Source organism: Procambarus clarkii, chromosome 62 (genome assembly GCF_040958095.1).
Source record: "Procambarus clarkii isolate CNS0578487 chromosome 62, FALCON_Pclarkii_2.0, whole genome shotgun sequence".
Classification (NCBI taxonomy): Eukaryota; Metazoa; Arthropoda; class Malacostraca; order Decapoda; family Cambaridae; genus Procambarus; species Procambarus clarkii.
The window spans coordinates 8,364,361-8,377,711 of NC_091211.1; the positions used below are offsets into that span (position 1 = coordinate 8,364,361).

Consider the following 13,351-nt stretch of genomic DNA (forward strand, 5'->3'; position numbering starts at 1 on the left):
ATAAGGCGACTACCCGCATGTTTTGCACAGGAGGAAAAAGTACACTTTTAACGAATGCTTGATGCAGGTATTATCCAACAGTCGATGTCTGAGTGGGCATCGGCACCAGTTTTAGTGAGGAAAAGGGATACCTCGGTTCGATGGTATGTGGACAACCGAGAACTGATCTCCTGTACCTTTAAGATGTGTACCCGCTTCCTGTAGTCGATGAATGTCTGGAAAAATTAGCAGGGAACAAATGGTTCAGTAAATTAGACGCCAATTCAACATACTACCAGATCAATTTAGCCGAGAGAGATCGGAAAATGACGGCATTTTTCACCAAGTATGATCTGTTTGAATTTAGGAAAATGGCTTTTGGCCTTTGTAATGCTCCAGCTACCTATGCAAGAGTCATGAATCTAGTGCTACGAGAACTAAATTGGGAAACCGTGCTAGCCTTTTTGGATGACATCCTAGTGCTAGGTGAGTCTTTTCAAAGTCACCTCTCAAACCTGGAACAAGTCTTTGAAAGATTCAGGTGATATGGCCTGCGCCTTAAGCCACAAAAATGTGCCTTGTTTAAGAAACGTGTCAATTTCTTGGGCAGAATAGTTAGCCGGACAGGGCTAGAATTGGGACAGGAGGCAATAGAGGCAGTGGTGAAGTGGCAAACCCCTAGGTCAAACAAAGATGTGGAACGATTCTTAGGAATAGCCAGCTACCACAGGGCTTTTATAAAAGGATTTGCGGAGCTAGCGGCTCCTCTATATGCACTAACCAGAACAAACAAATTTAATTGGGGAAATAAGCTCCAATAAATAAGGCCTTCGAAGCTATCAAGACGGCTTTGACTACGGCCCCTGTTTTGGGACTACCCAATGGACAGGATCCATTTATCCTGGATACCGATGCCGCTGACTGGGAATAGGTGCGGAGTTGCTACAGGTTCAGAAGAACAGGAAAAAGTAATTGCTTATGCCAGTTTTGCATTAACCCCAAAACAAGGAAGGTACCAGGAAGGAATTGTTGGCAGTCGTTAGGTTTACCAGGCTTTTTCGGCACTATCTATTGGGCCGGCCTTTTACTATTCGCACTGATCATGGCAGTTTGGTATGGTTGACTAGGTTCAAGAATCCCCAAGGCCAATTAGCACGGTGGTTGGAAGAGCTAAGCCAGTTTGACTTCAAGATCCAAGACAGGGTGGGAAAGAAACACACCAATGCAGACTCATTGTCAAGGGAAGGGGACGCCCAGCAGTTATGCACACACTTTCGTCATGACATCCCCATACAAGACCTGCTGTGCGGAGGCTGTTCTTATAATCGCAGGGCACACCAGAACTGGGCAACATTCCAAGAAGCAGTAGACGACATAGTACCACTAGCTAACAGATCGTTTGATTGTGCGTGTAGTATTCAGGCTCAGGGGACAGTTAGACACATAAGCACCAAGCCTCCTTCTCCAGACTGGCGGTCGGAGGACAACAACTTGGTTGTATTGGTTGCTCCTGAGCTGCCGAGCGGTGAGGACGTGTCGAGGAGGTCTACGGGGTTGAGCTGGTGACTGCTCGCCGGGTGATCATCTAGTTTGTGGGTGAGGAGGCGTACCGTGGATTTCCCCGGCGGTACGAGGGCCGTACCTTGAAGTTGTTGGATGGCACTGGTACTGTGGCCATATCTGATCGGAGTGGTGCCGTGACGTATGTAAGCGTCCATGGGGCCCCCATGGAATTCTCTAAGTCCCTTCTCCGGCGTTTCTTCCAGAGATTTGGCTCCGTCGTCAGTGTGAGGATGCACAAGCTGTCTTCTGGAAAATATGCGTGGTTGAAGACAAACATTCATACCCTCGGGATGCGCCTGAGGTCGGACATTCCATCCTCTGTCCGACTTTTAGGGTACTACGTGCGGGTGTATTATGCCTGGCAACCCTGTACTTGTTTCCGGTGTGGCATGTTGGGGCATCAGGCTGCCGGATGCACTGCGGATCCGGTTGCTCCAGTCAACTTGTTCCGGGATGAAGATTTCCCACCGCTCCCTCTGGAGGAGGTCTCCGGGGATGAAGAGGTGAGCGTTCAGTTAGCGGATGCGGCTCCCCCTACGTCGCCGGACGTCCCTCCGGTTGTTACAGACTCTCCTCCGGGTCTTCCAGTGCCATCGGTTGGTCTACGTGCTCCTCTCACTGTCTCCGCTGCTCCTGAAGGCCTTCCTCGTGATCATTGTGACGCGCCGCTGCCTTCTCCCTCGTCTTCGGCTGCTGCGCCTGGCCCTGTGTTCTCGCCTCGGGTCCCGGATGTGCTGGGTGCTGGGGTGGCTGCGGAGCCTCCTGCTGTGTGTGGGCCAGTTCCCCCTGTGGTGGAGGCTGCTGCCGTTCTGCGTCGGGCGTCGGTTCGTCCAGCTGGTGGGACCCGTGTTTTTGGGTCCGCTTCCGGCTCTGACGATCTCCAGCCGGAGCCCAAGCGTTCCAGGCGTTCGTCGTCTGCCTGGGCCGATGTTGGGGAATTCGGTGACTGTGGGTCCTTGGGTGTTGACGGTGTGGAACCGGATGTGTCGCTGTCTCCACGGATGGTGGTGGCAGAGGTTCATGTGCCTGCTGATGCTGGTGCCCAGGCCTTGGGGGTGCCTTCCGTTCCTTCTCCGCCTGGGAATTCTCCGCAGTGGGAGGTGGTGGCTCCCGCTCCCAGGGATGGGGTGGTTGCTGGTGCTGGGCGTGGCCTGGTTGTGACATTAAGGAAGGATGCGCGCCGCCCTGGTTCTCTGCAGTCGTCTGGTGGTGTGCCCGTGGCCGCTGGTGCCCCGGTGGTGGTGTCATATGTCCAGCCCCCTCTTGTGAGGGTGTGTGTTGGGGACCTGGGGGACGTGTTGCCGGCGTCGGTGATGCCACCGAGTCACTGGTCGACGATTGCTGAGTTACTGCTGAATGACGAGCCGGGGGAATTTCATGGTGGGGGTGTTCCCTTGATGTGGGGGATTGTGGCAGTTACTCGAGTCAGGAGTGATACCATTTGGGTCCCCTGCTTGTGAGTGTTTGTAGCTAGGGTTCCGGATGACATGGCGTCCCCGGTGGGTTTACAAGACCCTTGGGGGTGGTTACGTTGGGAGGCGTTCAATGTGCGTTTCCCCCGGGCTTTGTTCCCGGGCAAGTATGTCCGCTGATTGGCCGGTGTTTTGCAGAGTGTGTATTCTCTTCATGTATTACCTTGTTGTATTGTGTTTTCTTTTTAATTTTCCTTTTGTTTCTATTTATGATTTGTTTGTGTGTGCATTGTCTTGTGTTATGTTTCATTTTCTAAATTTTGGTGTGTTTTGTTGTCGGTCCTTCTGGCCGGTGTTTGTTTTTGTTTATTTGCTTACATTATTTGCTTGTTTGTTATTGTTTTTGTTCTTTAATTTGTCGTGATGTATGCTGTTCCTCCATTTTTGCTAATTATTGTCCTGTGCTGTCGGTCCTTCTGGCCGGTAGCTTCTGTATTTTGTTTTTGGTTTCTCTGATATTTTGTTGTATTTATTGTCTTTATCTTGCATGCTTGCATGTAAAAATAAAAAAAAAATAAAAAAAAACTTGGTTGTATTTCCATGGGACCCGGGGGGTAAGGATGAAAGAGAGTTAGAAGACACATCAGGCAAGGGACGGGATGCAGTCCTCCCAAAGACAGTAAATATTCAAATTATCACCAAGACCACAGCAGCCAGATACGGAATGCCCCTACGTGAATTGCAGGAGTAGACAGAGAAAGACCCAGACATGAGTATGGTGGGAACATGGGTAGGAGGCCAGCACTCTGTGGAAGGTGACCTATTCGGAGCCAGACCCGCCATGAATTATTACTGGCTAAACAAAGAAGCCTTTATTTTTTAGAATGACCATTGGTGGTGGCATAAGGTAGATCAGGACGGAACGGCCCAAAAACTGTTATACATTCCCAATAGCTTGAGACATGAAGTATTGAGTTTTGCCATGATATACCCGATATGGGCCATCAAGGCAGGAATCGTACACTGGAGAGAGTCAAATAAAGATATTTTTGGTACGGGCTAACAACCCAGGTTGCTAATTATGAGGCCTGATGCCACCTCTGCAGTATAAACAAAAAAGCATCCAAGTCCAGAAGGCATGAGTTGCTCAAGTACCATGCGGGGGCACCAATGGAAAGGGAACACCTACACTTTTGGGGACCACTGCCCAAGACCAGGAGGGGCAATGAATATCTCTTGGTGATGGTAGATCAATTTACCAAATGGATAGAGTGTGTGCCACTACCATCCTAGACTGCAGAGGATATCCGTTTGAGATTTTTACCGATCAAGGGAGAAACTTTAAGAGTGACTTGTTCACTCAACTTTGCGAGATGATGCACATCCACAAAGCTCGTACCACAGCTTATAGGCCGTCAGCAAATGGCCAGGTAGAACGGTACGATAGAACCATCATGGATGCATTGCAGTGTTATGCCAGTTCTCAACATGATAGTTGGGATGACTACGTTCAACACATAGGTGGGGCAATTAGGTCCAGCGTGAATCGACAGACCGGATTCACCACTAATAAATTAATGCTTGGCCGAGAAAGTAACCAGCCAATAGATCTGATGTATCCCCGGGAGAGGCAACCTACCCAAGACCCAATACCCTACTTAGCACAATTGCAACGGGAAATAGAAAAGGCACACGAGCTAGCACGAAAATCCCTATCATTTACTAAGAACGAATGAAGACATATTACGACCTGAGGGCACGGTTACTGACCTATGAAAAGGTGACCTGGTTTACCTGTTGGATACCACGCAGGTAAAGGGGCAGTGTAACAAACTATCGCCGCAATGAAAGGGGTCGGGGATCATAATTCATAAATCTTCATCTTGTTTATGCAGGGTTGAACTTCAGCGTGACCTCACGACAGTGAATCACGACCGATTAAAGAAGTGCAAGGACCGTATATGTCCAGACTGGGTGATTAGATTTAAACAGCACATGGCGCAGGTTCCAGAAACAGCATCATTACCGTATCAAGACCTTTATTGTATATGTAGGCAGCCATATGACAGAAAATTTATGGTACAGTGTGATAAGTGTGCTGAGTGGTTTTATGGAGGCTGTGTGTGAGCAACCGTTGTAAATGTACGTACTAAGCCTGAGTAAGCCTGAATATGTCCACAATGTAAGAACACATGCAGGAAATAGTTTAAATAAATGCCTTCCTAACAGTTACGACACTGTTCATTACAGACCTACACACCAACAAAGCGATGTCTGCCAATTTATCATCCTACGATGACACCGACTACGAGTTGGAACACAAACAAGGGGAGCCAGGGGTTCCAGCAAGGGCCAAAGGGACGACCACTTTATCAAGGTGGGCCATTTAGGAAAGTTTATGGGGAATCAGTCCAAGTCAAGCCAGGTGGAACATCCAGAGAAGGAAGCACCTACGCTACCGAGAATCATGGACACGAAAGTCCCAACAGACACCACCTATAGCTGGGAAACGAAACGTACAGATTATCGATATGTTTGCGCAGGCCCAAGGGCCTCCACGGGTTTATTTCTGACGCCTTCAACCTGGAATGTGGCTTTTTCGATAGCTATTTCAGGGTTAATGACATCCTGCTTAAGGGTGAGCTAACATCCGGTGAAGACATCCTTCTCCCAATCTATGCTATAAAGAAAATTCTTCTTCAGGTAAAAGACCTTCAACCTGTGCCAATCCACCATCTTGTGGGCAGGGTAATGGCGTATGTGGATCCCAGGAAGTATCCACAAAGCTGTGAAGCCCCACTGGGGTGGGCAATATCCTTGTGTATCCACCAAAGTGAAGTGGGGAATACAACTATCGGCAACCTGGAAACTTTGGCTACATATCTGAACGCAAACCCTACTATGCCGCTGGGGCCCATCGGTTTCGATTGGGAGAGAGCAAACCCAGTGGAGAGGGAAGAACAGAGGGGTGTGTTTAGACAGATACTCCCACATGCTTCAGTGCGCCGGCCTTTGATTATTTCCTTGTGCTCCGCTAGTGGGGAGGAGTCTGATTTAATATATTACACAGCACTGGCAGACCTTCAAGAGCATTGTGGCTTGGCACAACTAATGCACTTGCGAGGCCTTATAGGAAATAAAGCTGTGATCCGGGAGTGGCTTAATATATTTTCAAATACATATATCAGTGTGGATGTAGGAGAAAGGTCAGAAACGGAAGCAATAAAAGTCACGAAGGAAATACCAAGGGAACGACTGCTGCTGGAATCTGCGGCACCTGTAGAATCCGAAGCAGGGGTACTCACCCTTTCTTCCCCCGCCTACATCGAGGAAGTAGGAATATGTGTGGCAGATTGGCTAGGCATGAACGTGGAGCTCGTGGCCAGGATCACCGCCGAGAACGGCCATAGGCTATTCAATATCATGTGAACACAAGAAAGAAAAAAACATTGTAATGTAGTGTAGTGTGAGTGTACAAAGTGTAAATAAAAACATCCAATAGTAAATATGGGAAATTTAAATAATGAAAATAGTACCTAATTTAATCCAAAGATAATATAATTATAAGTATCCATATATAAGTGATGGCATGCAAAGAAGTAATTGCATACGGGTATTAAATGTGATTTAGTGTAGTGTGGGTGTATAAAGTATAAATAACAACTAATTGTGAATATAGGAAATTTAAATAATGAAAATGGTACCTAATTTAATCCAAAGATAATATAATTATAAGTATCCATATATAAATGATGGGATGCAAAGAAGTAATTGCATACGGGTTTTAAATGTGATTTTATAATTAAAAAATAAATTAAATACCACCTTGGTTTATTATTGAAAAGAACTAAGGAGCAGTACTATACCAAGTGTGAATCATAAATGTGTGTAAATAATAAACCAATCGCAATATATTCTTTTTATTTAAACCAGATATTCTCTTTTGTTGCTATATATACCATTCCACCCCTCAATGCACAACCCGTAGAGGGTCCATTCTAAAGGAATATACTAAGTCTAGATTGAGTTTCTAATACACCCCTTGTTATATAGGGACGGGAGGAGTGTGGAGGGAGCCACATTCAAAATACCCACCAGTGGGAATATCTTATGCTAGGTGCTCCATCTGTGAGTCCGCTCCCGAACCCCCCCCCCCCCCCACACACACAATATGGACGACGCCATCTAGTGGTGGCAGGAGGATACCAGCAAGAGGTGCTAGATTCCTCTCCTAGTCAGATCGAGAGGTAGCTGGTGCTCCGGTGAGGTGGTGCCTAGAAAATCAGCGTCATCTAATGTAGGAGGAGTTGTATGTCTATTTCAGAGTACGTAAGTGGTGTTTCCTAGTGTCCCATGTATTGGCCAGTGTACTGATGACGTGTCTGTATCCACAGAGTCGACGTAGGGCTGCTGTGATACGAGGACAGTCAGTCTACCCAGGGCAGCCAATATCTCTCTACTCCATTCTGCTTTACGGTGCAGTGAGCCACCGCCGGAGAAGAACTGTGTAGTGTTCTACTGTCTGCCTGTGAAGTGGCAGTGACAGAATTCGACGTACCCGGGACTGGCTAGCGGAAGAGATGACTGACAGTAAGGTGCTATGAAGGAGTGTAACCAGTGAGTGGCAAGAAGCTCCTGCCAGGGGTTCACTACCCTTGTATTTGTTCGTGAAGAGGCCCAGCAGTGCGAGGCTGATGTTCTCTGCCAGCACCAGGCTGGAGAGTGATTGTGGGCGTGTACGAAAAGCACCTAGTGAGACTGTTTTAGCTAGCCCATGGCCAGGGTAGACTCCAACCCGTTCTCACATTTGCTTACGGTCAATATTGGCTTATTTAATAAGTGCATATGTGACATACTTATTGATTGTGAATATTTTAGTTTACCTTGAAAAGATTCATAGAAAACACCGACTTCACCTAACCTTCTTAGTATGTTAAGAAAAGCATCTTATCTTAACATACTAAGATGGTTAGGTGAGGTAAAATATTCACAATCAATTAGTATGTCACATATGCACTTATTAAATAAGCCAATATTGACAGTAAGTAAGTGCGAGAACGGGTTGTAGACTCGTTGGTGTTTCCCAGTACTGGTTGAGGACGGTACTGTGGGTTGAGGAAACACGAAAGCTGACAAGACTGCATCAATTGAGCATCGAGGAGCACTTAGTGTCCTATGAGAGAGACACTTGTGTATATATTAAGTGTAGTAATACTTCTTTTAGGATTATATATGAGGTGATGGGAAAGTGATTATATGTGAGTATTTTGATAATTCATGAATTAATTGTTTTTCGACTACCTAACCTACCTAACCTAACCTAACCTAACTTTTTCGGCTACCTAACCTAACCTATAAAGTTAGGTTAGGTTAGGTAGGGTTGGTTAGGTTCGGTCATATATCTACGTTAATTTTAACTCCAATAAAAAAAAAATTGACCTCATACATAATGAAATGGGTAGCTTTATCATTTCATAAGAAAAAATTAGAGAAAATATATTAATTTATGAAAACTTGGCTTATTAGGCAAATCGGGCCTTGTGTAGTAGGCTGAGAAGTGCGTTCAGGCTACTAGGTACGACATATACATATATATATATACATTGTGACGGTAAAGCGTTGGTGTTCGGCTGTTTGAAAAGCTAGGGGCAGGGCCTCGTCACATCACAAAAAAAAGAGAAAAGTTTGTCCTTTCGTCTGTGGTAAGGTAATGGGAAGACACACAAAACACAAGTATATAAACAATGAAATTTTAATTACTCTAGAAAACAAGACATGAATAAAGGTAATCTCATAAAATATGCAGGACAAGTCAACAAACAAAATAACATGAATAATCACTGGCAAATGAAAAGTTACGCTAAGACAAGTAAGTTACAGTGATAGCAAAATAAGATATGAGTGCTGGAATACTGGCTTAGAGCTGCCACCTCCCTTAGTACACGAAAGCCAAGGCTTAGTCTACCAGCGAGAGATGTCAACTTCATGGAGCACAAAGATATTCTGAGGAGACTGGCGCACTGCACCCTAGACGTCGACTTGTGGTGGTGGCGGAGGGCAGGTGCGACGAGACACCAGCCAATCAGCAACAGGCAGGCAGAGGATAAGCAGTTTGCTGGTTACGGCAGTGGCCAGGTGTGTGCAGCTCTCTGGGCAAAACGTTTGGCGATACTTGGTGAACGTATCTTCTATATAGTATCTTGTATTTTGACGTAATTATGTAGGGAAGAGAAGCTTCAATCTCTCTTGAAAGAGATTATCGTCACAACTCTCACCCGAAGCCTGCGGTTCTGGAAGAAGTTACGTCTTCATGTGGTGGAGTAATAGTTGGAGTTGCTTCTACTTCATAGACTCTGGAGAGGGCATCGGCTATGATGTTGTCAGAGCCCTTGATATAGCGGATCTCCAGGTTGAAATCTTGCAGATATAAAGCCCTTCGTAGAAGACGCTGGTTATTGAATTGGGCTTGATGTAAGAAACGGAGAGGATTGTGGTCTGAAAAGATGGTGGTAGACCTGGCACCTTGTAGGTATGGAGCAAAGTACTGGAGATTCAGGACGATGGAGAGTAGCTCCTTTTCAATAGTGCTGTAGTTCCTCTGGTGGGGTTTCAACTTGTAGCTGTCGTAGCTGACAGGTAGAACCTCCTCGCCTCGTTGCTGCATCAGGACACTACCGATGCCGGTACCACTGGCGTCGACATGAAGGACGAAAGGCTTGGTGATATCTGGCGAGGCGAGAATGGGATTAGAACAGAGGAGGAATTTGAGTTGTTCGAAAGCAACGGTTTGCTGCATGGTCCAATTATACCGTTGCTTGGGACTGGTTAAATAATTAGTGGTGTTGCTACCTTACCTTGGGGTTTTGGCACCAAGATACAGGGTGAGGCCCAGGGGGACTCACAAGGTGTAGCCAGTCCATGATCCAAGAGGTACTGCACCTCAGCACGCATGACTTCCTTCTTGCTAGGGCTGATTCGGTAGAAGGATTGACGAATCAGCCGGGTGTCAGGGAGCAGTTGGATGTCGTGCTGGGTAACATTACACTCTTGGGGGTCATCTCGGAACAACTCCTGATGTTCTTTGAAGATCTTGACGAGAGGTGCACTATGATTGTCCTGAAAATAGTTGGGAAGATCAGTTAGGATTTCCGAATTAGAAAGCGCTGACTCCTTGTCAGTGCTTTCGGGAGGAGACGCAGGGAAGGTCTCACTGTGGATGTATGGCTCTTTAAAGGAAGAGTAATTAATCATGACAGTGGGAGGAGTAAGAGGAGTAAGTCGAGGAGGAAGGAGGAGAAGGAGGACAAGGAGGAAGAAGGACAAGGACAAGGAGGAAGAGGGCGAGGGGGATGGAGGAGTAGGAGAGCGAGGATGAAGGAGGAGAGTAGTGAAGTTGAGGACTACGACCATCCCAAACCTGAGGAAAACCTCAGTGGATCGAACTCGGTCATAGTCAAAAGTGGTGTTGGAGTCTGTAGAATGGGACGGGTTGCATCCGGGGGGGACATTGTGGGTCTCAGAGGGTAAAATGTGTGAGGTGTTGTGTGTCATGTAGGTAAGAGGAAAAGTATGTGGGCATGTGTACATCATCTCAAAGGTTTCTGGGGGATTCCCCAAGTGTTTTTGGCGCGTGGCGTCCGGCCAGGTGTTACTTGAGAGCTTGTCATGTTTGGTAGGGGTTGGAAGCTATGTGGTTGGTATGCGGTCATATAGGGAGGAGGAGGAGGAGGAGGAGGAGGAGTATGTAGGCGGGCCATATCTACCACTTAGCTCTGAGGAGTGACACCACATGACCACATGGGGTCACCTCTTCAAAGGTTGAGGCCTAACTGTTGCGAATGTCATCATCAACCTCTTTCATACTCAGTCACGCCCTCCCCTCCCCCCTGTAGTTTTGTTAAGGAAAGGGAGATGTAACTACTGTCAGCAGGCCCCAGCTGTTCCTCTTACCAACACTCTCTCTCTCTCCTGACACATTGGGACATAGCATTGAGTGTGACAATGTTCTTTCTCAAAGGTGAGCCATGAGCTCAACATACAAATTCCAAATGCAGACCTAGGCGGCTTCCCTCTTGGGAGTTTGACACACACTGATTAACAAGTAAAGTAAAGGAAAGGAAAGGCTTGCAGAGACACATAAAGGGGTCAAGGACTGAACCCCGCAATTCATTTTAGCTAAGCAAGTTACAATCATGACGAGCTCGTTACAAAATTCAATATAAGTCGGCACATCGACACGGAGACGTGATCACTACCTACAAATTTATGTTAACTGTGATCGCAACATCTGCTGTCCAAATAAATATCATTGAAATGTATGCGTGTTGTTACGGCCCTCTCGGGACGCAACGGGGTTCTTACTCTGATGTAGTTAGAGGAAGATATATATCCAGCCCCAAGCCAGTAGAGGCTATCAAGGGATGCGATCCGTGACGCAAGTAACTTAAAGGGAGTAGGGAAAGAAAGGTAAGAACTTAATATAATATAATATAACCTTCACCATTTAAATATATAAAAGTAAAACGTACACAAGGGGGAAGGGTATTAACACTTTACAAAGGGGATCAACACTATAGTCTTCTGCTGGAGACTGGATCCTCGAAGCTAGGTGCTGAGTCCGCGGTGCTTTCTTCGTGGCCTCAAGACGTGTCCTCTGAGAACGCCGAGCCTACCCTGGCCACAGGTCAGCCACAACACAGGTCCACTGGGGGCACCGTCGTGGAGGCCGTCAACCACACGTCCAGCAGGTCTGCTGGCAGGTACTGAGCCACCAAGGCTGGTACGGCCACTCCACGAGCGATATAAGGGGTACGCCCTAGACAGGAGTCTCGTGTGATATCACCAATCACCCTCCTGTCCTCAATACCCCAGTGGATTATCGTCTCCGACCGTCGGTCCCGGGTAAATCCTTCCACTGCCACTCCACTGGCAGGCTTAACACACCACAGTGTTCTTCCGGGGGGACGACGTCACGACAGCTGCAGCAAACTTCACTGTATGGAGACTGGCTGCCTCGGGTAGACTGACTACACCTTCAACACAGTGGTCCCAGGTTGGCTCTGTAAGCAGACACGTCATTAATAACCGGGATACTAATACACCACACTCACAGGCTCAGATACAAACGCCCGACATATCCACTCCCTAGATGGCGCTGTCGTCGGAGCACCACCTCACCAGAGGTCAGGAGCGGCGGTGTTGAGCGCTGAACCAGACTGGAAACTGGTCCTCGAGGCCAGTACACGCTGTCCTCACTAGGTGTCGTCGTTCGTTTGGCGGGGGTTTCGGGAGCTGACCCACAGATGGCGTGTTTGTCACTGCTCCAGGCTCGGACGTTGGATCTGGGTTCGTAACACGTGTCTACTCAATCTTCATCACCTCTTCACCCTACACCTATTATTGCTGTGTAGACCTTGTAACACACAACGGCGTTATCATAGCAAGACAATGTCACAGAATGTTCAAGACTCTTATACTGAATGAGTGAAACATCAATCCGTCTCATTAGGGTCTAACCTTCGTGGTGGTGGTTTGAGGCGTAGTGAGATGGACGAGGTATTGGGATGATCTTACCCTCACCTCCACCAAACCCAAACCCCCCCTCCCACCCCTCATCCAAGCCCAAACCATCAAGCATCACTTCACCCTTTCCAGACCGGATGTTCTATGCAAAGCCTTTAGTAGTAGTATTATTTTTGTTCGTATGTAGAGTAGTGATCCAGTTCACAAACACACAGATGCTATCCCATTCCACACATGCCCACCAGAGGACATACCACGCTGGAAGCCAGAAGAGTTTGGGGAGCCGCGATCACTACCTACAAACTCTAATATTTTTTGTTAACTATGTGATCACAACATATACCTCGCGAATCTTAGTCTTGATATTAATAATATTATTATTATTATTATTATTATTATTATTATTATTATTATTATTATTATTATTATTATTATTATTATTATTATTATATTTTGAAACCATCCCTCAGTAACTCAGTAAGTCAAACATGCAGACCTTGTAACACACAACGCCATTATCATAGCAGGACAATATCACAAAATGTTGAAGGCTCTTATATTGAATGAGTGAAACAGCAGAAAAAACAGAGACTGGTGACCGTGTGCCAGTGTTAGCCCTCTGTAACACATTGTAACGTAACGTGGAAATCAACTTTCTGCAGTCCAAAATAACATTATGAAATGAAGAGTATGACTTAGTCAATCTCCATTACATCTCTTTTCAAATATAAATATTACTGTGTGACAGTTTTAGCCCCTGTAACACATTGTAACGTAACGTGGAAATCAACTTTCTGCAGTCCAAAATAACATTGTGAAATGTAAAGTTTGACTTAGTCCATCTCTATTACATCTCTTATCATATATAAATATTA

At 46.4% G+C, this 13,351-nt stretch overlaps 1 long non-coding RNA gene across 1 annotated transcript; it reads right to left on the reverse strand.

The window, feature by feature from the left end:
- Nucleotides 1–8,690: 8,690 nt before the first annotated feature.
- On the reverse strand, nucleotides 8,691–12,236 carry LOC138354205 (uncharacterized). Its single transcript, XR_011223466.1, has 2 exons — nucleotides 11,483–12,236; nucleotides 8,691–10,070 (listed from the first exon to the last, which is right to left on the reverse strand). It is a non-coding gene; the product is annotated as an uncharacterized lncRNA (long non-coding RNA).
- Nucleotides 12,237–13,351: the final 1,115 nt, after the last annotated feature.